The sequence below is a fragment of the Myotis myotis genome, unplaced genomic scaffold (genome assembly GCF_014108235.1).
Source record: "Myotis myotis isolate mMyoMyo1 unplaced genomic scaffold, mMyoMyo1.p scaffold_m19_p_2, whole genome shotgun sequence".
Taxonomy (NCBI): Eukaryota; Metazoa; Chordata; class Mammalia; order Chiroptera; family Vespertilionidae; genus Myotis; species Myotis myotis.
In genome coordinates this window covers 106,167,822-106,195,499 of record NW_023416324.1, presented here as the reverse complement: position 1 = coordinate 106,195,499, position 27,678 = coordinate 106,167,822, and positions in this window count along the sequence as shown.

The window sequence follows — 27,678 nt, the reverse complement described above, 5'->3', positions numbered from 1 at the left end:
CTTCTGATCATTATATCCCACCTATGAGTGAGATCATGTGATATTTATCTTTCTCTGACTGGCTTATTTTGCTTAGCATAATGCTCCACAGTTCCATCCATGCTATTTCAAATGGTAAAAGTTCCTTCTTTTTTATAGAGGCATAGTATTCCATTGTGTAGATGTACCACAGTTTTTCAATCCACTCATTTGCTGATGGGCACTTAGGTTGTTTCCAAATCTTAGCTATTGTAAATTGTGCTGCTAAGAACTTAGGGATGCATATATCCTTTCTGATTGGTGTTTCTGGTTTCTTGGGATATACTCCTAGAGGTGGGATTACTGCATCAAATGTGAGTTCCATTTTTAACTTTTTGAGACAACTCCATACTGTTTTCCACAGTGGCTGCACCAGTTATATGATTTCTCTGTAAATATTGGAGATTAAGCCTTATCTGAAATAGCATTTGCAAACATGTTCTTCCATGCAATGGGCTTTCTTGTTGTTTTGTTGATGGTTTCTTTTGCTGTGCAGAAGCTTTTTATTTTTGATGTAGTCCCATTTGTTTATTTTATCCTTAGTCTCCATTGCCCTAGGAGCTGTGTTGATAAGATATTGCTAAGACATATGTCTGCTATTATGCTGCCTATGGAGTTTTGTAAGATTTTACGTTTTCCCATGTTATATTTAGTCCTTTAGCCATTTTTCAGTTTGCTTTTGTGTATGGTGTAAGTTGGTGATCTAGTTTCATTATTTTACATGTATCTGACCAAATTTCCCAGCACCATTTATTGTAGACACCATTGTATGCTCTTGCTTTCTTTGTCAAATATTAATTGAGCATAATGGCTAGGGTCAATTTCTGTCTTCTCTGTTCTGTTCCAGTGGTCTATATGTCTGTTCTTGTGCCAGTAACAGGCTGTTTTGAGAACCGTGGCTTGGTAATATAGCTTGATCTCTGGTATTGTGATCCCTCCAACTTTGGTCTTCTTTCTCAGGATTGTGGTGGCTATTCAGAGTCTTTTTTTATTCCAGATGAATTTTTGAGAGTTTATTCTTGGTCTTTGAAATATGCCATTGGTATTTTAGTAGGAATTGCATTGAATCTTTATATTGCTTTGGGTAGTATGACATTGTAATGATATTCATTCTACCTCTACCAATCCATGAACATGGTATGTTCTTCTATTTGTTTATGTCTTCCTATATTCCTTTTTTCAATGTCTTGTAATTTTCTGAGTACAGGTTTTTTATCTCCTTAGTTAAGTTTATTTCTAGGGATCTTATTATTTTTTTTTTTTTGGTGTAATGGTAAATTGGATTGTTTTTTTAGTTTCTCTTTCTGTGAGCTCATTATTTTTGTTTGTTTGTTTGTTTTTAATATATTTTATTGATTTTTTACAGAAAGGAAGGGAGAGGGATAGAGAGCTAGAAACATCAATGAGACAGAAACATCGATCAGCTGCCTCCTGCACACTCCCCACTGGGGATGTGCCCACAACCAAGGCACATGCTCCCGACCGGAATAGAACCTGGGACCCTTGAGTCCGCAGGCTGATGCTCTATCCACTGAGCCAACCAATTAGGATGGTCAAGTAGTTTTTTTGATGGAGTCTTTTGTGTTTTCTATGTATAGTATCATGTCATCTGATAATAAGGGCATTTTATCTTCTTCTTTTCCAATTTGGATGCCTTTTATTTCTTCTTCTTGTCTGACCACTATCGCTAGCACTTCCAGTAGTATATTGAACAGGAGTGGTGAAAGTGGGCATCCCTGTCTTGTTCCCATTTTTAGGATAAATGAGATTAATTTTTGCCCATTTAGTATGATATTGGCTGTAGGATTGTCATATAAGGCTTTTATTATATTGAGGTATGATCCGTCTATTCCCACTTTGCTGAGAGTTTTTATCAAGAAATGGTGTTGGATTTCTTCAAATGCTTTTTCTGCATTGATTGATATGATTATGTGATTTTTGTCTCTCAATTTGTTTATGTGATGTATCACATTTATTGATTTGTGGATATTGTACCATCCTTGCATCCCTGGAACAACTCCCTTTTGGTCGTGGTGTATGATCTTTGTAGTATAATGCTGAATCTAATTTGCCAGATTTTTTTTTTTTTGAGGACTTTAGCTTCTATGTTCATCAAGGATATTGGCCTGTAGTTCTCTTTTTTTTTCTCTTTTTTTGTGGCGTCTTTACGTAGTTTTGGAACTAGGGTAATGCTTGCTTTATAAAAAGAGCTTGGAAGTATGCCTTCCTCTTGAATTTTTTGGAATAGTATGAGGAGGATAGTTTTTAGTTCTTCATTGAATGCTTGGTATAACTCCCCTGTAATGCCATCGGAATCAGGGCTTTTGTTTGCTGGAACATTTTTGATCGCTGCTTCAATTTTTTCAGTAGTTATTGGCCTATTCATTTTTTTTTATTCTTCCTGATTGAGTTTTGGGAGCTAGTATTTTTTCAAGAAAATGTCCATTTCAGCTAGGATGCCCATTTTGTTAGAATAGAGTTGTTCACAGTATTTTTTCATTATCCTTTGTATTTTTGTGGGATCGGCTTTTACTTCACCTCTTTAATTTCTGATTTTGTTTATTTGGGTCCTTTCTCCCTGCTTCTTGGTGAGCCTGGCTAGAGGTTCATCAGTCTTGCTTATCCTTTCAAAGAACCAGCTCTTGGTTTTGTTGATCTTTTATATATTTTTTTTTGGTCTCTATGTTCTTTATTTTCTCTCTGATCTTTATTATTTCCTTCCTTTTGCTTTTACTGGGCTTTAATCTTGCTCTCTTTCTAATTCTTTGAGTTGTAGGGTTCGATAATTTATTACAATTTTTTCTTCTTTTTTGAGGTAGGCCTGGAGAGCTATGAACTTCCCTCTCAATATTGCTTTCACTGTGTCCCATATATTTTGAATTGTTGTGTTTTCATTGTAATTTGTTGCCATGATGCTTTTTATTTCTTCTTTGATCATTTTGGTAACCCAATCATTGTTTAATAGCCTCCAGGTGTTTGATTTTTTTCATTGTTTTTATTGTAGTTGATTTCTAATTTTATGACATTGTGATCTTATAAGATGCTTGATATGGTTTCTATCTTCTTGAATTTGAAGAGACTTTACCTGTTTCCCATATGTGCTCTATCTTAGAACATGACCCATGTGCACTTGAGAAGAATACATATTCTGTGGTTTTGAGGTGAAATGTTCTGAAGATGTCAATTAGTTCCATATAATCTAGTAAGTCATTTAGGATTGATGTTTCTTTGCTAATTTTTTGTTTAGAGGATTTATCCAGTGATGTTAGTGGGGTATTGAAGTCCCCTACTATGACTGTATTGCTGTCAATCTCTCCCTTGATATTCTCCAGATTTTATTTTATTTTTTTATGTATTAGGGTGCTCCTGTATTGGGTGTGTATAAGTTTATCAGAGTTATATCTTCTTGTTGAATTTCTCTCTTTAGTATTATGAAGTGGCCTTCCTTACCTCTTGTTATGGCCTTCACTTTGAGGTCTAATTTGTCAGATATAAGTATTGCTACCTCAGCTTTTTTTTTTATTTCCATTTTCCTGAAAAACATTTTTCCATCCCTTCACCATCAGTCTGTGTGAATCCTTTGTTCTGAGCTATGTCTCCTGTAGACAACAGATATATGGGTCATATTTTCTTATCCATTCAGCTACCCTATGTCTTTTGCTTGGGGAATTTACCATTTATACTTAAAGTTATTATTGACAGGCACTTGTTTGCCATCATTTTTATTCTTTATGTCTGTGTTCCTTCTTCCATTCTTATTTTTTCTTTTTATAGAAGACACTTTAGCATTTCTTGCACTGCTGGTTTGGTGGTAATAAACTCCCTTAGTCCTTTTTTTGTCTGTGAAGCTCCTGATTTCTCCCTCAACTTTAATTGATATTCTTGCTGGGTACAGTATTCTTAGATTCAGACCCTTGCTTTGCATGACTTTTTATATTTCCTTCCATTCCCTTCTGGGTTGATGTGTTTCTTGGGAAATTAGTCGATAATCTGATGGGAGATCCCTTGTAGGTAACTTTCTGTCTCTCTGGCAGCCTTTCAGATTCTTACTTTGTCATTGTTGCCCATTTAATCATAATGTGTCTTGGTGTCGGTCTTTTTGGGTTCATCTTGTTTGGGACTCCTTCTTGGACTTGTGTGAGTTTTTTATTCCCAATATCAGGGAAGTTTTCTGTCATTATTTTTTCAAACAGGTTTTCTAATCCTTACTCAGTTTCCACTCGTTCTGTGACCCTCTTATGTGGATGTTGTTTTGTTTCATGTTGTCCCAAACTTCCCTTAGGCTCTCCTCCTGTTTTTTAAATTTTTTTTTCCCCCAGTTGCTTCTCTACTTGGGTATTTTCTTCTACCTTGTCTTCTAGGTCACTGATGTGGTCCTCACTTCTTCTAGTCTACTGTTGATGCTTTCTATTGTGTTCTTTATTGCACAATGTTATTCCTTATTTCTTCTTGGTTCTTCTTCAATTATTCTTTGTTCTTACACACATTATTGAATTTTCTTCCATCATTTTCAGCATCCTGATGACCATTGCTCTGAATTATTTTACTGATATATTGCTTGCCTCAATTTCTTTTACATCCTTTCCCCGTGATTCCTCATTTTCTTTCATATGGGGGCTGTTTCTTTGTCTCCCCATGTTTGCTCCTCTCAGGGTGTCTCGTTATGTAGCTCTCTCTCTCCTGCATTGACTTAAAGGCACAAAATACAACACGACAAGACACAACACACCGGGCCCCAACCACAAATGTATTCATGATACCGGTAAATAACCCCAAATAAAGGTGACCACCAGAGAAAAGAGAATTAGGGGAGAGAAAATATTGTAAAAATGATATTAAGAAAAAGAAAAAAAATGTAATTGAGAAAAGAAAGAGGAAAAAGGAGGATTGGGAAAAATATATGTATATGGGGAGAAAACTCCAAAAATCCAACAACTAATCCAATAAATGCAAACATCAAACACCCAAACAACAAACACCCAGATGAATCTGAGGAGGCAGAGCTTATTCCCAAAAGGTAAGGTCAAGGAATTGAATGAATAGGGAAATGGCTATGATTAAGTATAAGAGGAGGTAGAAAGAGAATGAATGTATAAGAAGAAAAGTAAAAAACAAAATACAAAAAAGAGAGAAATTTATATATAAAATATATATAAAAGAATATATATATAAAAGAATATATATATATATATATATATATATATATATATATATATACACATACTAGAGGCCAGGGGCACAAAAATTTGTGCATTGGGGGTATCCTTCAGCTAGGCATGTGCCCACTTGCAGTCTGGGACCCTCAGGGGATGACCACCTGCTGGCTTAGGCCCGCTCCCTGGGGGATTGGGCCTAAGTTGACAGTCAAACATACCTCTGGCAGCCCGGAAGCCCTTGTGGGATGTCCACTTGCCAGCGGGGAGCAGGCCTAAGCTGCAGTTGGACATCCTTAGCGCTGCTGAGGAGTCAGGAGAGGCTTCCACCACCACCGCTGTACTGGAAGCCATCAGCCTGGCTTGTGGATGAGCAGAGCTCCCCCAGTGGGAGCGCACAGACCACCAGGAGGCAGCTCCTGCATTGAGCATCTGTCCCTTGGTGGTGAGTGTGTGTCATAGTGACCAGTCATTCCCAGTCATTCTGCTGTTAGGGTCAATTTGCATATTACCCTGGATTGCCTGGCCAGCCTGGGTGAGGGGCTGATGGCTGTTTGCAGGCTGGCAATAGCCCCTTCAGGGTGGGCTATTGTAATTGAGAAAAGAAAGAAGAAAAAAGAGAATTGGGAAAAATATATGTATATGTGTGGGCATCCCCACTGGGGTTCCTGGCCATCCTGGGTGAGGGGCTGAAGGCCGTTTTTATGTTGGCCACAGCCCCTTCAGGGTGGGGGATCCTGCTTGGGTGCCTGGCCAGTCTGGGTGAAGGGCTGAGGGCCATTTTCAGGCTGGCTAAAGCCCCCAGCGGGGACCCTCACCCCATGAGGGTGTGTCCAGCCTGGATGAGGGGCTGATGGCTGTTTGCAGGCTTGCCACAGCCCCTTCAGGGTGGGGGTCCCCACTGGGGTGCCTGGCCAGCCTGGGTGAAGGGCTGATGGCTGTTTTCAGGCTGGCCACAACCCCCAGCCACCCAAGTTCACAGTGGAGGCTGGCTGGAAGCAGGTATCTGGGATTTATTTGTCTTCTATAATTGAAACTTTGTTGCCATGAGCAGATGCCACAGCCGGCTCAGGGCAGGCAGGGAGCTTGCCTTCCTTCATCGCCTGGGCAACGAAGCCTCCTGCTTGCTCCAGCTCCGTGGCTGCCGGCCGCCATCTTAGTTGGGTTAATTTGAGTAGAGTCGCTCTGATTGGCTGGTGGGTGTGGCTTAGGGCATAGCAAAGGTACAGTCAATTAGCACCTTTGTCTTTTATTAGTGTAGATATATCCCCTTTCTTTAATCTATCTCTCTATCTATTCATCTATTATTGGAAAAGGAGAATGGAGAGTAGATAGGCTTGAGACGGAGATTGAAATTAATTAAGCTATTAGTACAGGAAGAGAACAAGCGAGGAGAGTAAAAACTTAATCAAAAAAAGAAAAAAGCAAACTAACAAACAATCGAAGAAATAACAACAAGAAGACAGAAAGAAAGAGAAAAGTGTGCATGGACTTGGAGCAGGGAAAGGAAATTAGATATATGAGTGAGATAAATTTTTAACAGGGAGTAAAAAGAAAGGATAGAGAAAAAACTAAAGCAAGAACAGGGTAAGAGAAACAGGACAAAAAAGGGGGGGAAAGTGAGAAAGAGAGTGTTGGCATAAAGGAAAAATTGAGATAGAGTAAAATAATTGCTAAAAAAAGAAAAATAGAATGTAGAACACTAATTCCAAAATAAAATAAAATAAAGAAAAAAATAAAATAAAACTTAAAAATGTGAAATAATATTAATAATTAAAAATAAAATATAATAATAAAAAGTACAATCAAGTGAGAAAAAAATTTTAGTTTCTTAAGTAAAATATAAAAAATAAAAAAGTGCAGTAGTGTAGGTCGTTCCCTTCCTCTACTGTTCTGCTTGGCACATCTGTGTCCTGTCAGGTTGTTATGACAGTGTTGAGGTTCCCTGCAATTCATAGCTCCTCTGTGTCATAACACACAACCTCGTTTTCAAGCAGGTGGGATCTCTCTGCTCACTTTGTTCCTCTGCCTGCCTTCAGTTGTATTTACACAAGAGTGAATTTCTGACACAACCTCTGGATGGTGGTGTTTTTGTATTAATTTCCGGGACTGAATGGCCCCTCTACCCAGTGTTTAGATTCTTCTTTACCTGACACACTTAATACTAGGTTGGAGGGACAGACTGACCCAGAGCTGGTTTCCTGCTTGTCTCTCCTTATTCTGATCCCCAGTTTCCACAAAAACAACTTTCCCCTGCAGTTTCGGTGAGTGTTTTTATTTGGAAGGTCTATGTACTGGACTTAGCAAGCAAAAGCAAGGAGGTAAAAAATAAAAGACAAAGGAACTGTGCTGGCTCGCGTCTTTTCCTCCTGGCACTGTACGGCCAGTATAGAACTTCAGGCTGCTTTTATGGGCAGTTTCACATAGGTGTGGGCTTATATCTAGAGTCCCACTCTTCCAGAAGCCCTGTGGAACCCCTTCCACATTCTAGGGCTACACTGACCCCAAGGGCCACGGGTTTGGTGGAGTGCAATCTCTCTTTGAGACTCCAGTCCACGCTGTGTGCTTTTCTCCCTACAGCCGGAATCCCAGATATCACCTCTCTCTAGGTGATCTCTGGTTTTTCCATCCACAGATTGCCTCACCAACTGTGTTTCATTCACCAATTCCAGGAGGATGTTATTCTATTCAGGTGTTCCTTCTATCTGCTCTGTGAGAAAGTGCAGGATCTGTCTGCGTATTTGGCTGCCACTTTGTCTCCCCATGGGCAAACTTTTTAGGTGCCCATGGCTGAGGAGGCTGGAGTCTCAGTGTTTGTGGGTTCACAGTTGAGACAGCTGGTCCCTAGGAGTTGTGGTTGTAGGGTCCTTGTCGGTGTCTGAGGTCTCCCAGGTTGAAGGTATGGCTGGGCTTCCAATCACAGCCGCTCTCCCCTTCAAGATTGCACGGTCTCTGCAGCAGAGCCGGCTGCTCTGGGAGAGATTTCAGCAGTAGTAGAGGCTGCCCAGCCAGGGGAGCCTGGTCCACCAATCCCCCAAAGTCCTGTGGAATATTGCTATCCCTCACTAACAAATACAGACACTCTTCACGTCTACACACTTTACTTTCACTCTCTCACTCACACACTATCTTTCAGCCTGCCATCCCATCGGCTGCCATCTTGGATCTCCCCTAGGGTGCATTTTTCAAGGCTTTTGTTTGTTGGAAGTGTTTTTGGTTTTTTTTTAAAAATATATTTTATTGATTTTTTACAGAGAGGAAGGGAGAGGGATAGAGAGTTAGAAACATCGATGGGAGAGAAACATCGATCAGCCGCCTCCTGGACATCTCCTCCTGGGGATGTGCCCGCAACCCTGGCACATGCCCCTGACTGGAATCGAACCCGGGACCTTTCAGTCCACAGGCTGACGCTCTATCCACTGAGCCAAACCGGTTTTGGCAGAAGTTTTTTTATTTATTTATTTTTTTTTATCACTGCTTCAATTTCATCAGTAGTTATCAGCCTATTCAGGTTTTTTTTTTTTTTTTTTTTTTTTTATTCTTTCTAATTGAGTTTTGGAAGCTCGTATTTTTCTAGGAATATGTCCATTTCCTCTAGGTTGTTCAGTTTGTTGGAGTAGAGTTGTTCATAGTAGTTTATTATAATCCTTTGTATTTCTGTGGTGATGTTGTTACTTCACTTCTTTCATTTCTGATCATGTTAATTTGGGTCCTCTCTTTTGCTTCATGGTGAACCTGGCTAGAGGTTCATCAATCGTATTTATCCTTTCACAGAAAGCAACATATAACAGACCATGTGCAAAAATGGGTTCAGGTAGGAATATTTCTACTCTGTCTAGAGTTTGTCCTTGTGATTTATTAATAGTCATCACAAATGCTAGCATCACGTGAAACTGTCATCGAAATAATTTAAATAGAAGGCCAGTGCCAGATGGGGACAAATGAATTCTTGGAATCAGAACAACTTCTTCCTCTGCAGATCCTATTAATACTTCAGCTTCAATAATATTAGGTCATAATCTTTTGATAATAAATCTGGTACCATTACAAAGACCCCATTTACAATTAAGATTTCTCAATAGCACGATGATTGTACCCACTTTCAATTTTAATTTATAACATGGCATTCTTGAAGGAGTAATACTATTAAGAAATTCGATGGGAAAACTTTCCTTTTCAGTATCATCTGTTGAATCAATGGAATCATCAGTCAAATACGTGTGAAAATCTCCATTGACTATATCCAAAATTTCTTCATTTAATTTTTGAATGTGCTCATTTTTTGGACAAAGAATCACACATTTAGATATATTTTTAATATTATCTATAGATATATACCAAAGGTAGCTTCAATAATAGATCCATTACAAATCATTTCACAGGGGATTTCAATAATATCCATTCCTAAATGAAAACTGCTTTCAAGTTTGCCATTTCCAAGTTTTACTAACTATTCACTATAAGCAGAATCCTCTGATCTCATATTTGTTGTAAGAGATAACTTTCTGAAACATCCCCAAACATCACAGTACTTTAAACTCGTTTGTACTATGGCCGATCGCATAGCATGTGGTACAATACTGAGACATTGTTGAAAATCCTCTCCAAGAAGGAGGAATTTCCCACCAAATACAACATTCAAATTCATAATTTCTCTTAGTAATCTGTCTATGGCGTTTATAGCATGACTGGATGCCATGGTGCATTAATCAATAATGAGAAGTTGGGCCTTTTTAATAGTTTTAGCAACTTCACTGTTTATATTGAGTCTAGAAATTGAAGTTTCATTGAATGGAATTGGCCATTTATATTGGGAATGAAAGGTTCTTCCACCAAAAAGTAAATTTTCAGCAATTCCTGTAGAAGCTGTGGGTAAAACAGTACTACCACGACCTCTAATATAATGTATTAAAATTTTATAAAGATGTGACTCCAAGCTCCAAGGGCTGTTTCCTGCTTCAAACCTTGCCCTCACTGGAAGCAGCTTGGGGAGGCCACAGCCCTTGCCAAGGCGACCCAGGACTCAGTGCCTCCATGCTCTGAGGGCCTGTTCCTGCCTCAAACCTCGCCCTCGCCCTCGCCCTCGCCCTCGCCCTCACTGGAAACAGCTCAGGGAGGGTATAGCCATTGCCAAGGCGAACCCTGCTGGACTGACTTTCTTCCAGTCATTTGAGCTTTGGTCGTGATGGGTGTTACACCCAGGGTTTTTATATTAATAGATGTGTCTTGGTGCCTGTCTTTTGGCATTTATCTTTTTGGGACTCAGTGTGCTTCTCGCTACTTGGTGACTTTTTTCTTCCCCATATCAGGGAAGTTTTCTGTCATTATTTCTTCAAACAGGTTTAAAAAATTATATATATATATATATATATATATATATATATATATATATATATATATTATTGTTTTTTTACAGAGAGGAAGGGAGAGGGATAGAGAGTTAGAAACATCGATGAGAGAGAAACATCAATTAGATGCCTCCTGCATGCCCCCCACTGGGGATGCATCCACAACCAAGGTACATGCCTTTGACCGGAATCGAACCCGGGACCCTTCAGTCCACAGGCCGACGCTCTATCCACTGAGCCAAACTGGTTCGGCCAAACAGGTTTTTTATTCCTTGCTCAACTTCCTCTCCTCTGGCACCCCTATTATGCAGATGTTTTTTCATTTCATGTTGTCCCAAAACCCTCTTAGGCTCTCCTCCTGATTTTTAAGTTTTCTTTCCAGTTGCTGCTGTGCTTGGGTGGTTTTTCCTACTTTGTCTTCTAACTCGCTAATGTGATCCTTAGCTTCTTCCAGTGTACTGTTGAAACTTTCCATAGTGTTCTTTATTGCAACTATGTAATTCTTCATTTCCTTTTTATTCTTCTTTTCCTCTTGATTCTTACACATTTTTGAATTTGTCTTCCATTCTTTTCAGCATTCTTTTAATCTCTGACCTGCATTCTGTCTCTGACAAACTGCTTTCCTCCATTTTGTGTATTTCTTTTCTGAAGATTCCTCCTTTTCTTTCGAATTGGGGTTGTTTCTTTATCTCCCATTTTTGCTCTTCTGTTGTGATTGTTTTTATGTATTAGATAAAACTGCTATGAAACCTAGATTTTTTGTGTTTGTCTAATATAGTAGATGTTTTGTGGGACCCAGTGGTGCAATCTCTCAGGTCTTCTAGGCTGGGTATTTTAGAGCTGCCCGCTACTTGAATATTTGGGTTCTCTTGGTTTAACTGGGTCTTGAATGTTTTTGCCCCATTCGTGCATGAAGTTTTCTCTCTGGGTGTCTGGTTATGTGACTCTCTCTCTCTACCATGTTGACCAAATACTACAAAATTCAACTAGACAAGACACAACATAAAGAGACTAAAGCATGAATGTACTCACAACACCGATAACCCCAATAAAAGTGTAAACAGAGAAAAGAGAATTAGGAGAGAGAATAGAGAGCAAAAATGATATCAAGAAATGAAAAAAAAGGTAAGAGAGAAAAGGAAAAGGACAAAAAGGAAGAATAAAAATATATGGGGAGAGAACACCACAAAATAAACAAGTAAACCAAAAAATATAAACTACAAACACCCAAAAAAAGTGGAGAGGACAGAATCTATGGAGGCAGAGCTTATATAGAGAAAGTGAGGTTAAGGAATTGAATGAATAGGGTTAAAATCATAGTTTATCAGAAGAGGTAGAAAGAGAATGAGTGGATAATCTGAAAAGAAAAATAAATAAGTTAATAAGACAAAAAAATTTCAATGTATTTATTTATTCATTTATTTTTTGAAAAATGAATAGAGGAGAGAGCAGATAGGCTTGAATTTAGTGACTGAAACTAATTAAACAATTAGGAGAAGAAGAGAGTACAGGAAAAACGAAAGCATTGAAAATTGACTAGTGAAGAAAGAGAAAAGAGATGGGTACATGAACTTGGAGCAGAAGAGGGGAATTAGGCATATTAGTAAGCCAACAGAGACTACAATAATAATAATACATCAATAAAGCAGATGAAGAAGATCCATTTTTGACAAGGAATAAAAAGAAAAGAACAAGAAAATCTAAAATGAGGACAGAAGAAGAGAGAACAGGATTAAAAAGGGAAAAGTGCGGAAGAAAAGGGTGGAGAAAAAGGAAAAATAAGATAAAATAAAATAATAAAAAATAAAAATAGAATGAAGAAAAAATAAGACAAGAAGATTAAAAAATAAATAAATAAATAAATAAATAAATAAATAAATAAATAAATAAATAAATAAATGTAAAAAAAAAAAAAATTGAAGTGTCATTCACTTCAGTTGAGTTTTAATGCCCTGTGCAGGCTGGTTTGAGACCCCATTCTTCTGTTCGTCTTCCACTTCTCAGTTTCCTGTTAGGTAGTCAGCACCATGTTGAAGTTCCGAATGATCCACTGCTCTTCTGTTTGTGTCTGTGTCCACAGCCCTGGCTGCAAGCAGGTGGGACCAATCTGCCCACTTTGCCTGCCTGCCTGCTTTCAATTTTAATCACTCTAGCATCTGTTTCTCACAGGGCTTGAAGTGGGGGTGTGCTGTGTCATTTTCTGAGACTGAAAGGCCCTCTTCAACCCAATCCTTGATGCTCTTTGGGGTTAGTCAGTGTTTTTGTTTCCTTTGTAAAGCTCAAAATGTAAGCTGGGTTTGGCTGTAATAGCTGTCTTAAGACTGCGTGAGGGTCTGGCTTTTCAGGAGAAAAATGGCTACTTAGGTTTGGAGGGCCCCGAATGTCTCAGTGCTAGATTCCTGGTCACCTCTCACTGTCCTGCTCTCCTCCACAGCCTCTCACCAGCCTCTACAAATTGGCACCTCTAACTGCACTGCAGCCTCAGGTGAGTGTAATTGAAAGGTCCTTTGAACTGGGTTTAGCGAATAAAAGCAAAGACAAAATAGGCAAAATAACCATGTGACTGTGAGTTTCTCTCCCCCCAGCACTGCAAGGCTGGGGCAGCTTTTCAGGCCACCTTTCTGGGCACAACATCTTGCAGCTATGGACTTAGATCTAGATTCCCCAGCTGCCAGCAGCCCTGTAAACTTCCTTTCCACAGTCAGAAGTTACACCTGCCCCACAGGAATACAGACCTGATGCAGTGCAGCTTTCTTTCCTTCTGACCCTCTCTCTGCCTGGTGGACATACATCTTTCTCCAGCCCAGTTCCCAGATCCTTCCATTCTCCTGGCATCCTCTGCCTTTCCTCGATGTGAATTGTCTTCCCAGCTGTGTCTAATTCACCAATCCAGTTGGATGTTATTTGATTTAGTTGTTCCTTCTCTCTGCTCTGGGACAAGATGCAGGACCCACCTATTTATTCAGCCACCATTTTCTCCTCTCTCTAAATAATTAATTTAAATATAAATGGCTTAAGTTCTGCCATAGAAAAAATAGCATAGATGAATGAATAAGAAAGCAAGACCCAAAGAAAACCAAAAAATATATTTTAAAAAAATGAAATTATATATATATATATATTGGTAGCCCAGTGCACGAAATTCGTGCACTGGGGAAGGGGGGGGGACCCTCAGTCTGGCCTGCACCCTCTCCAATCTGAGACCCCTCAGGGAATGTCCCACTGCCAGTTTGTGCCTGCACTTTTAACAGATGAAAGCTCCATTGTTGCTTCTTTCTTCTCATGCTTAAAACCATTGGAATTAGTATTCAAAGTGTGTATACATTTTTGGGGGACACCCTGTATATCTCTAGTCAGTGGTGAAAGAAACCAACAGCAGATTTGGAACCCCCAGACAGGGAACCTCGCTCACTCCCCACGTCTCCCCACTTCACTTTCCACCTTCGTGGGCAGTGGGAGAATCAACATTTCCTCTCATTAATTCAGAAAAGCATGTCCTGTCACCCGCTGCCCGGCAGGAGTGCACTAAGCCCCAAGCAAGCAAGACTCAGTCAGGGCAGCCTTCGCTCATGGGTGCTGGCACCCAAAGTGCACATTCCTCCTCTACAGTAGCCCCGACTATCCCACTGTTTCACTGAGAGGATGGAATTCCTCTCTGCCTCTGGGTTATTGATCTTGAATGCTGACTGAAGGCACCTAAGCGAGGGCCGCCCGCGCCCACCAGGTGTGTCTGTCTGCACCTGCTCCCGCCTCCACACCTGCATTAGCCCCACAGAGGTAATCTCATCGCTGCACTGGCCTCCTGCAGGAACAGGGCATCACCACTCTGCCCTCTTACTATCATCTCACAAGCGCCCACCCTTAGCACCCAGAACACCCAGACACTCTCCAAAGGACGTGAGCGTGTCAGAGGGGATGTGTGCACATCCTGTGGGGATGTTAGGCATGCCTGGGTTGATGGAAGTGTGGTAGAGAGGCGGGGGGAACTTGTGCACACCTTGGTCTGTGACTGTTGCAGGCGCGTGAGGGTGACACTGTGCCTGGGGATGTTCTCACTCAAGGGAGGGAGAAGAGGATGTGCACACCAGAGGTCTGTGGCTTTGCAGATCTGCAAACCCCCATGGTGTGGCCAGGAGGACGTCAATCTTGCCCGCCACGGTGGCTGTCCCTGTGATCCTGCACCTTCTGGGCCAGGAGGCGGGACTTGTGCAGCCACTCCTCGGTGCTGATGGCCTGCAGATGCTACTTCAGCTCAGCCTGCAGGTTCCACTTGGTGTGCTCATGGCTGCCACCACAGCTATGTGGGGAGTACAGCCCGCCCTCTGGCGGCCCACCTCCCCTGTCCAGAGGCTCTCTGCTCTCTGCCCACAGGCCTGGAGCAACCTGGGCAGGGCGGGAAGCCAGTGTGTGCTGCTCACCTGCCTGGAGTGACTGGGGCTGGGCAGAAGCCAGGCATTCTGCCCTGCCCAACCCCAGCTGCTCCGCCCCTGTGCGCGCTGCCAGCCCTGCTTCACCGGGTCATGGATCCGGGTCCTTGGTCCCGTGGGCAGCCATGCGTGCTGCTGGCCCAGCCTTGCTGGGTCACGGATCTGGGTCCCTGGTCCTAGGGGCAGCCTCACACGCTGATGGCCCTCCTCGCCGGGTCAGTGATCCAGGGCTGAGTCCCACGGGCAGCATTGCTTGCTGCCAGCCAGCCTTCAGTATGCAAATTAGTCGCCATCATTGTTGGAGGTTAATTTGCATATTGTGCTGATTAGCCAATGGGAGGCGTAGCCAAGGTACGGTCAATTACCATGTTTGTCTATTATTAGATAGGATATGATATGTATTATATCATATATGTATGATATAATATAGTCGGGGCTACATATAGGATATGTATTAGATAGGATATATATATATCCTTTCTGCAAGAGACTCACCTCAGGGGGGGAAAAAGATACACACAGACTAAAAGTAAAGGAATGGGCAAAATATTTCAAAAAAATTGATATCAAAAAAAAAAAAAAACCTGAAGTAACAATACTTATGTCTGACAAACTAGACCAGGGGTCCTCAAACTTTTTAAACAGGGGGCCAGTTCACTGTCCCTCAGACCGTTGGAGGGCCGGACTATAGTTTAAACAAAAACTATGAACAAATTCCTATGCACACTGCACATATTTTATTTTGAAGTAAAAAAACAAAACGGGAACAAATACAATATTTGTATTTGCATGTGGCCCGCAGGCCATAGTTTGAGCACCCTTGAAATAGACTTTTATACAAAGGCTATAATTAGAGACAAAGCTGACATTATATAATGATAAAGGGAGCAATCCAAATAAAGAATATAACCCTTGTAGACATTAATGCATCCAACAGAGGAGCACCTACATGTTGACAAACATAAAGGGAAAGACTGAAAGTAACACAGTCATAGTAGATTTTAACACACCTATTGACTGACCTCAATGGATAGATCTTCCATACAGAAAAATCAACAAGGAAATAGTTGCCTTAAATGACACATCAGATCAGATGGATTTAATTTATATCATCAGAGCATTTCACCCCAAAGCAGCACAATATACATTCTTTTCAAGTGCACATGGAAGATTTTCTAGCATAGACAACATATTATAACACAAAACAAATCTCAGTAAATGTAAGAAGATTGAAATCATATCAAGCATGTTCTCTAACCATATTGGTATGAAACTAGAAATCAATCACAAGAAAAAAATTGAAAAACACACAAAGACATGGATGCTAAATAACATGTCACTAAACAATAAATGTTCTAACAATGAAATAAGGGAAGAAGTCAAAAGGTACCTTGAAACAAATGAAAACATAGCAATCCAAAATCTATTGGACACAAAGAAAACAGTCCTAAGTGGGAATTACATAATATTAGAGGCTTTCCTTAAGAAACAAGAAAAATGTCAAATAAGCAATAAAAATGTACACTTAAAAGTACTGTACAAAAAACAACAAACAACCCTAAGTGAGTCGAAGAAAAGAAATAATAAAGATCAGAGCAGAAATTAACAAAATTAAGTCTAAAACAACAATGAAAATATCAACAAAACCAAGAACTGGTTGTTTGAAGAGGTAAATAAGATTGACAAACTTTTAACCATACTCCTCAAGAAAAAGAAAGATGACTCAAATAAATAAAATCATAAGTAAACAAGATTGTAAGAAAATATAATGAACGACAATATGCCAGCAAATTGAACAATATGTATGAAATGGATAAATTCCTAGAAACATACAATCTTCCAAAACTGAATCAGGATGAATCAGAGAATCTGAATAGACAGATTACAATTAGAAAAATTGATGCAGTAATCAATAAACTCCAAGCAAACACAAGTCCTAGACCAGATGAATTCACAGATGAATTTTACCAAACAATCAAAACAACAACAACAACAAAAAAACTTATTCTTCTCAAACTATTACCAAAAACTCAAGAGCAGGGAAGAGTCTCAAACTTATTTTACAAAGCCAGCATTATCCTAATTCCAAAATCAGGTAAAGACACTGAAAAGAAATAAAATTATAGCCTAATATCCCTGATGAGCATACATGCTAAAATTCTCAACAAAATACTAGCAAACCAAATCCAGCAGTGCATTAAAAAGGTCCAAAACCAGTGATGGCATACCTATGACACGCGTGTCAGAGGTGACACGCGAACTCATTTTTTTGATTGATTTTCTTTGTTAAATGGCATTTAAATATATAAAATAAATATCAAAAATATAAACATTTGTTTTACTATGGTTGCAAATATCAAAAAATTTCTATATGTGACACGGCACCAGAGTTAAGTTAGGGTTTTTCAAAATGCTGATACGCCAAGCTCAAAAGGTTCGCCATCACTGTCCTAAACCATGATTAAGTGGATTTATTCCTGGGATGCAAGTTGGGTACAATATTTGCAAATCAATAAATGTCATACACCACATAAAAAAATGAAGGATAAATATGACATGAGCATATCAATAGATTTAGAAAAAGTGGTTGACAAAAATCTATCACCCATTTATGATAAAAACTCTCAGCAAATGTGGCAATAGAGGGAACATACCTCAACATAATAAAGGCCATATATGACAAACCCACAGCCAACATTATACTCAATGGGAAGAAACTAAAAGCATTTCCCTTAAAATGAGAAACTGGAGAGAAACCAAGATAGCGGCATAGGTTAACGCCAGAGATTCCTGCCTCGAACAACCACTGCAAAAAAGAGCTAAAGACGGAACGGACATCATCCAGAACCACAGGAAGGCTGGCTGAGTGAAAATTCTACAACTAGGAGGAAAGAGAATATCATACCCAGACTCAGAGGAGGCGCAGTGCTGAAGTGAAATACTCAGGTGCAGAGTGCACGCGAGCAGGCTCGCGGCGGAGGGTGCGGTTGTTATTTTCAATCGGGAGGGAGTGTCAGACTCTGAGCTCCAGATCCGGGCGAGTCTCTAGGGACCCAGACTCAAACGGGAGAAGCGCGACTGTCTGGCTTCGGTCGGAACTCGAAGGCAGCTTTCTCTCCGAGGTTTGCAGCGGTTGCTGGGACTCTGTGAGGCAGAGCCCCTAGGGATGGAACTGAGAGCAGCCATACTGCTCACTCCAGCCGGCCCTGTAGATCCCCTGGGACCCGCCCCGCCCAGAGCCATTTGCCCGATAGCTTCAGGCAAACGCTAGATTAGCACCGCCCTAGAGATCCAGCACAGAAGCTCTCCCACTGCAGACACAGCGGACTCTCATAGCCAGTTAGCCTGGAGGTCAAATCACCCACGGTATTGCCATCAACAATCAAGGCTTAACTACAACAAGACTGCGCACAAAGACCAAGAAAGCATAAAAAATGCTGAGACAAAGAAACAGGACAAAACTGTCAATGGAGGATATTGAGTTCAGAAACACACTTTTAAGGTCTCTTAAGAACTGTCTAGAAGCCGCTGATAAATGTAGTGAGATCCTCAAGAAATCTAATGAGACCCTCGATGTTATGATAAAGAACCAACTAGAAATTAAGCATACACTGACTGAAATAACGAATACTATACAGACTCCCAACAGCAGACCAGAGGAGCGCAAGAATCAAGTCAAAGATTTGAAATGCTAAGAAGCAAAAAACACCCAACCAGAAAAGCAAAATGAAAAAAGAATCCAAAAATACGAAGATAGTGTAAGGAGCCTCTGGGACAGCTTCAAGCGTACCAACATCAGAATTATAGAGGTGCCAGAAGATGAGAGAGAGAGCAAGATATTGAAAACCTATTTGAAGAAATAATGACAGAAAACTTCCCCCACCTGGTGAAAGAAATAGACTTACAGGTCCAGGAAGCGCAGAGAACACCAAACAAAAGGAATCCAAAGAGGACCACACCAAGACACATCATAATTAAAATTCCAAGAGCAAAAGACAAAGAGAGAATCTTAAAAGCAGCAAGAGAAAGAAACTCAGTTACCTACAAGGGAATACCCATACGACTGTCAGCTGATTTCTCAACAGAAACTTTGCAGGCCAGAAGGGAATGGCAAGAAATATTCAAAGTGATGAATACCAAGAACCTACAACCAAGATTACTTCATCCAGCAAAGCTATCATTCAGAATCGAAGGTCAGATAAAGAGCATCACAGATAAGGAAAAGCTAAAGGAGTTCATCCCCACCAAACCAGTATTATATGAAATGCTGAAAGGTATCCTTTAAGAAGAGGAAGAAGAAGAAAAAGGTAAAGATGCAAATTATGAACAACAAATATGCATCTATCAACAAGTGAATCTAAGAATCAAGTGAATAAATAATCTGGTGATCATAATAGTATCAGGGACATAGAAAGGGAATGGACTGACTATTCTGGGGGGGAAAGGGGTGTGGGAGATGCGGGAAGAGACTGGACAAAAAATCGTGCACCTATGGATGAGGACAGTGGGTGGGGAGTGAGGGCAGAGGGTGGGGCGGGAACTTGGAGGAGGGGAGTTATGGGGGGGAAAAGGAGGAACAAATGTAATAATCTGAACAATAAAGATTTAATTAAATAAAAAAATGAGAAACAAGACAGGTATGTCTGTATTCATCACTCTTACTCAACATACTATTGAAATTAGTAGCTTCAGTGATTAGACATGAAGAAGAAATAAAAGGCATCCAATTTGTAAAGGAAGAGGTAAAATTATCATTATTTGCAAATGACATGCTACCATACATAGAAAACGTTAAATAGTCCACTAAAAACTCCTAGAACTGGGAAATCAATTTGATAATGTAGCAGAATACCAAATTAATATTCAGAAATTGGTGGCATTTTTATACACCATCAATGAATGATCAGAAGAGAAACTAAGAAAACAATCCCATTTTAATATGCAACAAAAAATAAGGTACTTAGAAATACATTTAACCAAGGAGGTAAAGGACTTATAATCAGAAAATTATGGGATACTGAAGAAAGAAATTGAAGAAAATATAAGTAATTGGAAGCATATACTATACTCATGGATAGAAAGAGTTAACATCATTAAGATGTCCATATTACCCGAAGAAATCTATACATTAAATGCAAATCCTATCAGGTTATCAATGGCATATCTCACAGAACAAGAACAAATATTTCAAAAATTTATATAAAACTACAAAAGATTCTGAAAAGCCTCAGCAATCTTGAGAAAGAACAAGTTGGAGATATCATAGTACCTGATATCTAACTATATTATAATGCCACAATAATCAGAAAAGCATGGTACTGGTATAAAAACAGGCATATAGGTAAATTAAATGGAATAGGTAGCCCACTAATAAACCCATACCTTTATGGTCAATTAATATTTTACAAAGGAGGCAAGAACATACAATGTGGTAAAGATAGTCTATTCAATAAATGGTGTTGGGAAAATTGGATATACACATATAAAAAATGAAATAAGACTACCTTCATACAACATACACAAGAATAAACACAAAATGGATAAAAGACTTAAATGTAAGTCATGAAACCATAAAAATTCTAAAAGAAACATAAGCAATAAAATTTCTGAAATTTCTTGTAGTAATATTTTATTTCTGATACTAGAGGCCCAGTGCACGAAATTGTGTACAGGGGGTTGGTCCCTCAGTCCAGCCTGTGCCCTCTTGCATTCTGGGACACCTTGGGGGATGTCCACCTGCTGGCTTAGGCCCACTCCCCGGGGGGATTGGGCCTAAGCTGGCAATCAGACATCCCTCTGGCAACCCGGGAGCCCTTGGAGGATGTCCACCTGCCAGCTTAGGTCCACTTACCAGGTGATTGGGCCTAAGCTGGCACTCAGACATCCCTCTTGCAATCTAGGGCTCTCGCAGTCCAGGACCCCTCACTCCTTACTGCCCACCTGCCATGAAGGTGGGAGAGACTCCTACCACTGCCACAGCACTTGCCAGCTGGGAGTCCAGCTTCTGGATGAGACAGCAAGGGGGGGAGTGTAAGAGCGCTGCTCAACCAGAAGCTGGGCTTGCTGTTCCTTAGTGCTGCCCCCCCCCCCGCCCACTGGAGGAGGGTGCCAATCGGGGACCATGCCGGCCAGGGGAGGGGCCATAGGAGGTTGAGGTGCTGCATTCGTGCCCCCTTCTGCCTCTGTGGAAGGCACAGTGCCGGACCAGGACTGCACCACCTTGTCTCCCACAGCCTCTGCAGAAGGGGTGGTGCTGGAACCAGGACCAGGACCATGCTGCTTCTCCCAAAGCCTCTGAACAAAGGATGTGTCAGGACCACCATGGCTGGCCTGGCGTCGCAGGCTCGCTGGCCCCAATCCTGCCCACTGGTCATTCTGGAAGGTTGTTCCACCATTTGGTCTAATTAGCATATTAGCTCTTTATTATATAGGATATTGCCTCAGGCAAAGGAAGCAAAAGAAAAAAAATGAGAGTGCATAAAACTAAAAAGTTTTTGCACAACAAAGAAAGCCATTAACAAAATCAAAAGGCAACCACTGAATGGGAGAACAAATTTCCCAATGATACATCTGAAAAGGGGCGAATTTCCAAAATTCAGAAAGAGTTTTTAAAACTCAACACCAAGGGATCCCAAGGCAGGTCATTCTAAGCAGACAGGCCATTTCCAAGCCCTGAGGAGGGGAAATTCTAATATGGTGGGAGTAGAGTAAGCTAAAAAAAAAAAAAAAAAAAAAAAAAAAAAAAAAAAAAAAAAAAGAGAGAGAGAGGTCTTCAAGACCAGTAGCATTAGTATCAAAATTTAGTAACATATTAGAAATGCTGAGAAATTAAAAATTCTGGTGGAGTAAGTGGATATTGCAGGCACATGCTTCCAAGACCAAACTGGAATTACAACTAAAATACAAAAAAACTTACTGAATAATCAACAGAAGATTCGCTGGAGAGAGCTCTGATAACTGAGGACTGGAAGTGGAGACTGCATACAGACTTTTAGGAGGGGAGGACACATTAAAGGGCTGGTGGGCTCCCACAGACAACTATATGAGACCAAGCTGGACAAAGTTGATTAAATGGACAAATTCTTAGAAAAATATATCTCCCAAAACTGAAACAGGAAGATGCAGAAAACTTGAATAGGCTAATAATAACTGACAAAATAGAAGCAGTATTCAAAAAACACCCAGCCAACAAAAGCCAGTACTTCACATGGGAGTTTAACCAAATATTCAAAGAACTATTACCTATACTCCTAAAAGCATTCCAAAATATCTAAGAGGAAGGAACATCTCTAAGCTCTTTTTATGAGGCCAGCACTACCCTAATTCCAGAAACACATGAAGACACTACAAAGAAAGAGAATTACAAGCCAATATCCTTAATGAACATAGATGCTAAAATCCTCAACAAAATATTAGCAAATCAGGTCCAGCAATCCTATATAATAAAAGAGAAACATGCAAATTAACCGTCACTCTGCTATGCTCAAGCCACGACCACAAGCCATGCCCACCAGCCAATCAGGAGCAAGTATGTAAATTAACCCAACTAATATGGCCATGGCCATGGAGCTGGAGTGAGCAGGAGGCTTGGGTTGCTCCCGGCGATGGAGGAAGCCAAGCTTCCCACCTGCCCTGGCTGGCCCTGGGCTCCGCTCAAGGCTACAAAGTTTCAATTATAGAAGATAAATAAATCCCAGGGGAAAAAAAAAGAATAAAAGGAGAGGCTGGGAGCTTGTGTTGCCAGGGGGCATGGCCAATCTGAAAACAGCCATCAGCCCCTCAATCAGTCTGGCCAGTCACCGCAGCGGGACTCCCTCAACCTGAAGGGGCTGTGGGCAGCCTGAAAATGGCCCTCAGCCCCTCATCCAGGCTGGCCACACTCCCATGGGGTGAGGGTCCCCACTGGGGCTCTTGGTCAGTCTGCAAAGAGCCATCAGCCCCTCACCCAGGCTGGCCAGGCACCCCAGTGGGACCCCCACCCTGATCCGGGACACCCTTCAGGGCAAACCAGCTGGCCCCCACACAGGCACCAGACCTCTATCCTATATAATACAAGGGTAATATGCAAATTGACCCTAACAGCAGAACGACTGGGAATGACTAGTCACTATGACACACACTGACCACCAGGGAGCAGATGCTCTATGCAGGAGCTGCCCCTGGTGGTCAGTGCACTCCCACAGGGTGAGCTCTGCTCAACCAAAAGCCAGGCTGATGGCTGCCAGCATAGAGGTGGTGGCGGGAGCCTCTCCTGCCTCCTCAGCAGTGCTAAGGATGTCCGACTGCAGCTTAGGCCTGGTCCCCGCTGGCAAGTGGACATCCCCCATGGGCTTCTGGGCTGCCAGAGTGATGTCTTACTGCCAGCTTAGGCCTGTTCTCCCGGGGAGCAGGCCTTAGCCAGAGGTGGACATCCCCCGAGGGATCCCATACTGCAAGAGGGCACAGGCTGGGCTGAGGGACCCCTCCCCCGAGTGCACAAACTTTTTTGCACCGGGCTTCTAGTATATTTAAAAGGTCATACACCATGACCAAGTGGAATTTATTCCAGTGATGCAAAACTGGTACAATAATAATCATTTTTGATAAAAACTCATCAAAGTGAAATAGAGGAAGCATACTTCAACATGATAAAGTTCATATATAAAAAACCTACAGTGAACATCATACTCAATGGGAAAAAAACACATTTTCCCTAATAACAGGAACAAGACAGGGATGTGTGCTTTCACCACCCTTATTCAACACTAGAGGCTCGGTGCATGAAAAGTCATGCACTGAAGCAGAGGGTCCCTCAGCCCAGCCTGCCCGCTCTCACAATCTGGGAGCCCTCAGGGGCAGGAAGCAACCCAGTGATCAAGGAAAGGCGAAGCCCCCATCACAGCTCTGCTCCTGCCACTGCTGACAGTGCAAGCCTCAGCTGGCCCTGGTTACTTGAGCCTTGGGTGGCCCTGGGCGGCTGGGCAGCTGCCATCCAAGGCTTGTCTATGTCTCAGGCCAGCCCTAAGCAGGTGGGAAGCTGCCATACAAGGCTTGCCTGCACTTCAGCCCTGCCCTGGGTGGCTGGGCAGCCAATAGCCGAGGCTTTCCTGTGCCTCGGGCTGGCCCTGGGTGGCTGGGGTGCTGAGAGGACTGGGGGACTCTGGAGGCAGATGCATGGCTGCCACACCAGCAGGGGATGAGGGGACTGGCGCCACCATCTTGTGGCTGTGGGTGTCTCCATCTTTGATTGAGTGGCAGTCAATTAGCATATTCCCTCCATTTTGGCTGTGGGCGCTGCCATCTTTGAGGGTGGGGCAATCAATTAGCATATTCCCTAATTATTGGCTGTGGGCACCACCATCTTTGCGATGGTGTGAGGGTCAATTACCATATTCTGTCTTCATTAGATAGGATAGTACTGGAAGTCCTAGCCACAGCGATCAGACAAGAAGAAATAAAAGGGATCAAAATTGGAAAGTAGGATGTAAAACTCTCATTATTCTCAGATGACATGATATTTTACATACAAAGCTCTAAAGACTTCACCAAAAAACTATAATATTTAATAAATGAATTTGGCAGTGTAGCAGAATACAAAATCAACACCCCAAAATAAATGGCTTTTTTATACACCAACTAGAGGCCTGGTGCATGGATTTGTGCACCAGTGGGGTCCCTTGGCCTGGCCTGCAGGGATCTGGCCAAAACCTGCTCTCCAACATCCCCCAAAGGGTCCCAGATTGTGAGACCCCTCCTACAGGCCCAGGCCCTTGACACCCACTGGTTCCCTCCTCCCTCCTCTCTGAGTCCAGGGTGCAAGTGAAGCAGATTCAGGGCCAACAGTGCCCCAGCAGCAACCTAACCCATTGGCAATTCTGCAAAAAATCAGGCTCCCTTATTTACTGGTCAGAGCATCTGCCCTCTGGTGGTCATTGCACATCATAGCTACCAGACAAATGGTCAAACTGTTGGACAGTCGCTCAGGCTTTTATATATATAGACTAGAGGCCTGGTGCACGAAATTCGTGCACTGGGGGGTGGGGTTCCCTCAGCCCAGCCTGCCCCTCTCACAGTCTGGGAGCCCTCAGTGGATGTCCTACTGAGGGCCACAGTCTGGCAGCAGAGGCTCGGAGCAGGCATCGTGTGTGTGTGTGTGTGTGTGTGTGTGTGTGTGTGTGTGTGTGTGTGTATGTGTCCTCTGGGGGCCTGCCCCCAGCTGCATTGGAGGCTCAGAGCAGGTGCTGTGTGTGGGGGGGGGGAGGTGTGAGTGTGTGTGTCTGCTGAGGTCCTGCCCCCAGCCACACCATGGAGGCTTGGAGCAGGCGCCCCTCTATGTTGATCTCTCAGGATCCTGGCCTCCACTGCATGTTTTTCTCTCCCTCGAGCTTTGGCCAGGGTGGGGTGCTACCTGCAGGCTGCACTTTCCTGCTCATGGATCACCAGATCACTGCAAAGACCAGGGGCAGGCCCTGCTGTGTGCTGCCTGTAGGGAACTTTCCTGCTCTGGGATCGCCATGGCGATCCCAGGAGCAGGCCCACCTGGGGGCCAGCCTTGCTCCGCACTTGCCTGCTCTGGGATCACCATGGGGTCCCAGCTGGCAGCGGGACTTAGGCGGCACACGAGGGTCCTGGCTGGGGGCGGGACTTAGGTGGCACAGGGTTTAGGTGGTACATGGGGGTCCCGGCTGGGGTGGGGCTTAGGTGATGCGATCGCGCCGCCTAAGCCTGACCACCCAGGGCTGCACACGGGGCCCAGATGGCATCTGGCACTGGCCAGCCCTGCCTGCAGTATGCAAATTAACCACCATCTTTGATGGTGGTTAAATTGCATATAGCGCTGATTAGCCAATGAGAAGTGTAGCGAAGGTACAGTCAATTGCCCTTTTTGTCTTTTATTAAATAGGACTAGTGGCCCAGTGCATGAAATTCATGCACAAAGGGGTATTACTCAGCCCGGCCTGCACCCTCTCCAATCAGGGACCCCTCAGGGGATGTGTGACTGCCATTGGGGATCGGGCCTAAACTGGCAGTCGGACATCCCTCTCACAATCTGGGACCACTTGCTCCTAACTGCTCACTTACCTGCCTGCCTGATTGCCCCTAACCACTATTCCTGCCAGCCTGCTTGCCCCAAACTTCCCCCTTCTGGTTTTCTCAACCCCAACTGCCCCCCCTGGCTGACCTGATTACTCCCAACTCCCCCCCCCCCCGCCAGCCTGCTTGCCCCCAACTGCCTCCCCTGCAGGCCTGATTGCCTCCAACTGCCGGCCTTCTCGCCCCCAACTCCCCCCCCCACCAGCCTGATCACCCCCAACAGCCCTCCCCTCATGGCCTGATCACCCTAACTGCCTCTGCCTCGGCCCCGCCACCATGGCTTTGTTCGGAAGGATGTCCAGAAGGTCTCCCGGTCTAATTAGCATATTACCCTTTTATTAGTATAATGAATTCTCAGAAAGAGAAACTAAACAAGCAACACCATTCACCATTGCAAAAAAAAGTAACATACTTAGGAATAAACTTAACCAAGGAGGCAAAATACCTATATTCGGAAAACAACAGGATGTTGAAAGAAGTGATAGAAGAAGATATAGACAAGTGGAGGAATATACCATGTTAATGGATTTGTAGAATCAACATAATTAAAATGCCCATACTATCCAAAGCGATCTATAGATTAAATGAAATCTCCATTAAAATACCAATGGCATATTTCACAGTCCAGAACAAACTCTCCAAAAATTTATATAGAATACAAAAAGACCCTCTAGTATGTTTGAATAAAATAGTAAAAAAAATGCATTCTGATAGGCACTTTGCACAGTGTGATAAGTGGTTGCTTAAATAAGAGTTGCACATTCCTAGGGAAGAAACTGCCACATCTACATTAAAGGATTGACTATTTCATATCTAATAATATAGTTATAACCAAAGGACTTGTATGCATGCATATAAGCCTAACCAATGGACACAGGCACCAGGGGTGTAAGGACATGAGTGGGAAGGCTGGGGGCAATGGGAGGATAAGGACACATATGTAATACCTTAATCAATAAAGAAAAAAATTATAAAAACAATATATCTCCCTAGATTTGTTTTATTTTCTTCAATAATTTCTTTATACATATCCTGCTTTGTTTAATAGCAAATTTAATGCAAAAAACTATAAATTCAGAGGTAAGATTTATACACACTGCATGTCTGTGGTTCACATTTTAAGAAGTCAGGCCATTAGACTCACTGAATGAAAGGAGCTATTCTATCACTAAATTATAGTCCATTTGTGAACCACTTCCTATCTATAGCATTACTTTTTTAACCAGATATTTATAAAAGTTGCTCTTAGTTCCTCTGACATGATATAGCATGATAGGAAGAGCTGAAAACAAACACACACAAAGGTTTTTACATTACTCAGGTGAAACAAAACACCCCTGGATGCTGCCTTCTCATAAATCGATATCTGGGTATCCCTTGTTGATTTCCTACTCTACCAACCAAGACTGTTTTGAAAGGGAAATGTGGAAAAGGGAATGCTTATCCATTACTGTTGCTTGTAAATTGGCACAAAAACTTTGGAGATCTATTTGATAATATCTGGTAAAAATAAAGATCTTCATACCCCATCAGCTGGCATTTTCCTATCCAGACATATACTTTCAAAGGACAGCTACACATGTGCATAAGAACCACTGCCTTACAAAAAGAAACAATCCAAATGTCTATTAAAAGGGCAATGGTCAATAACTGTATTTA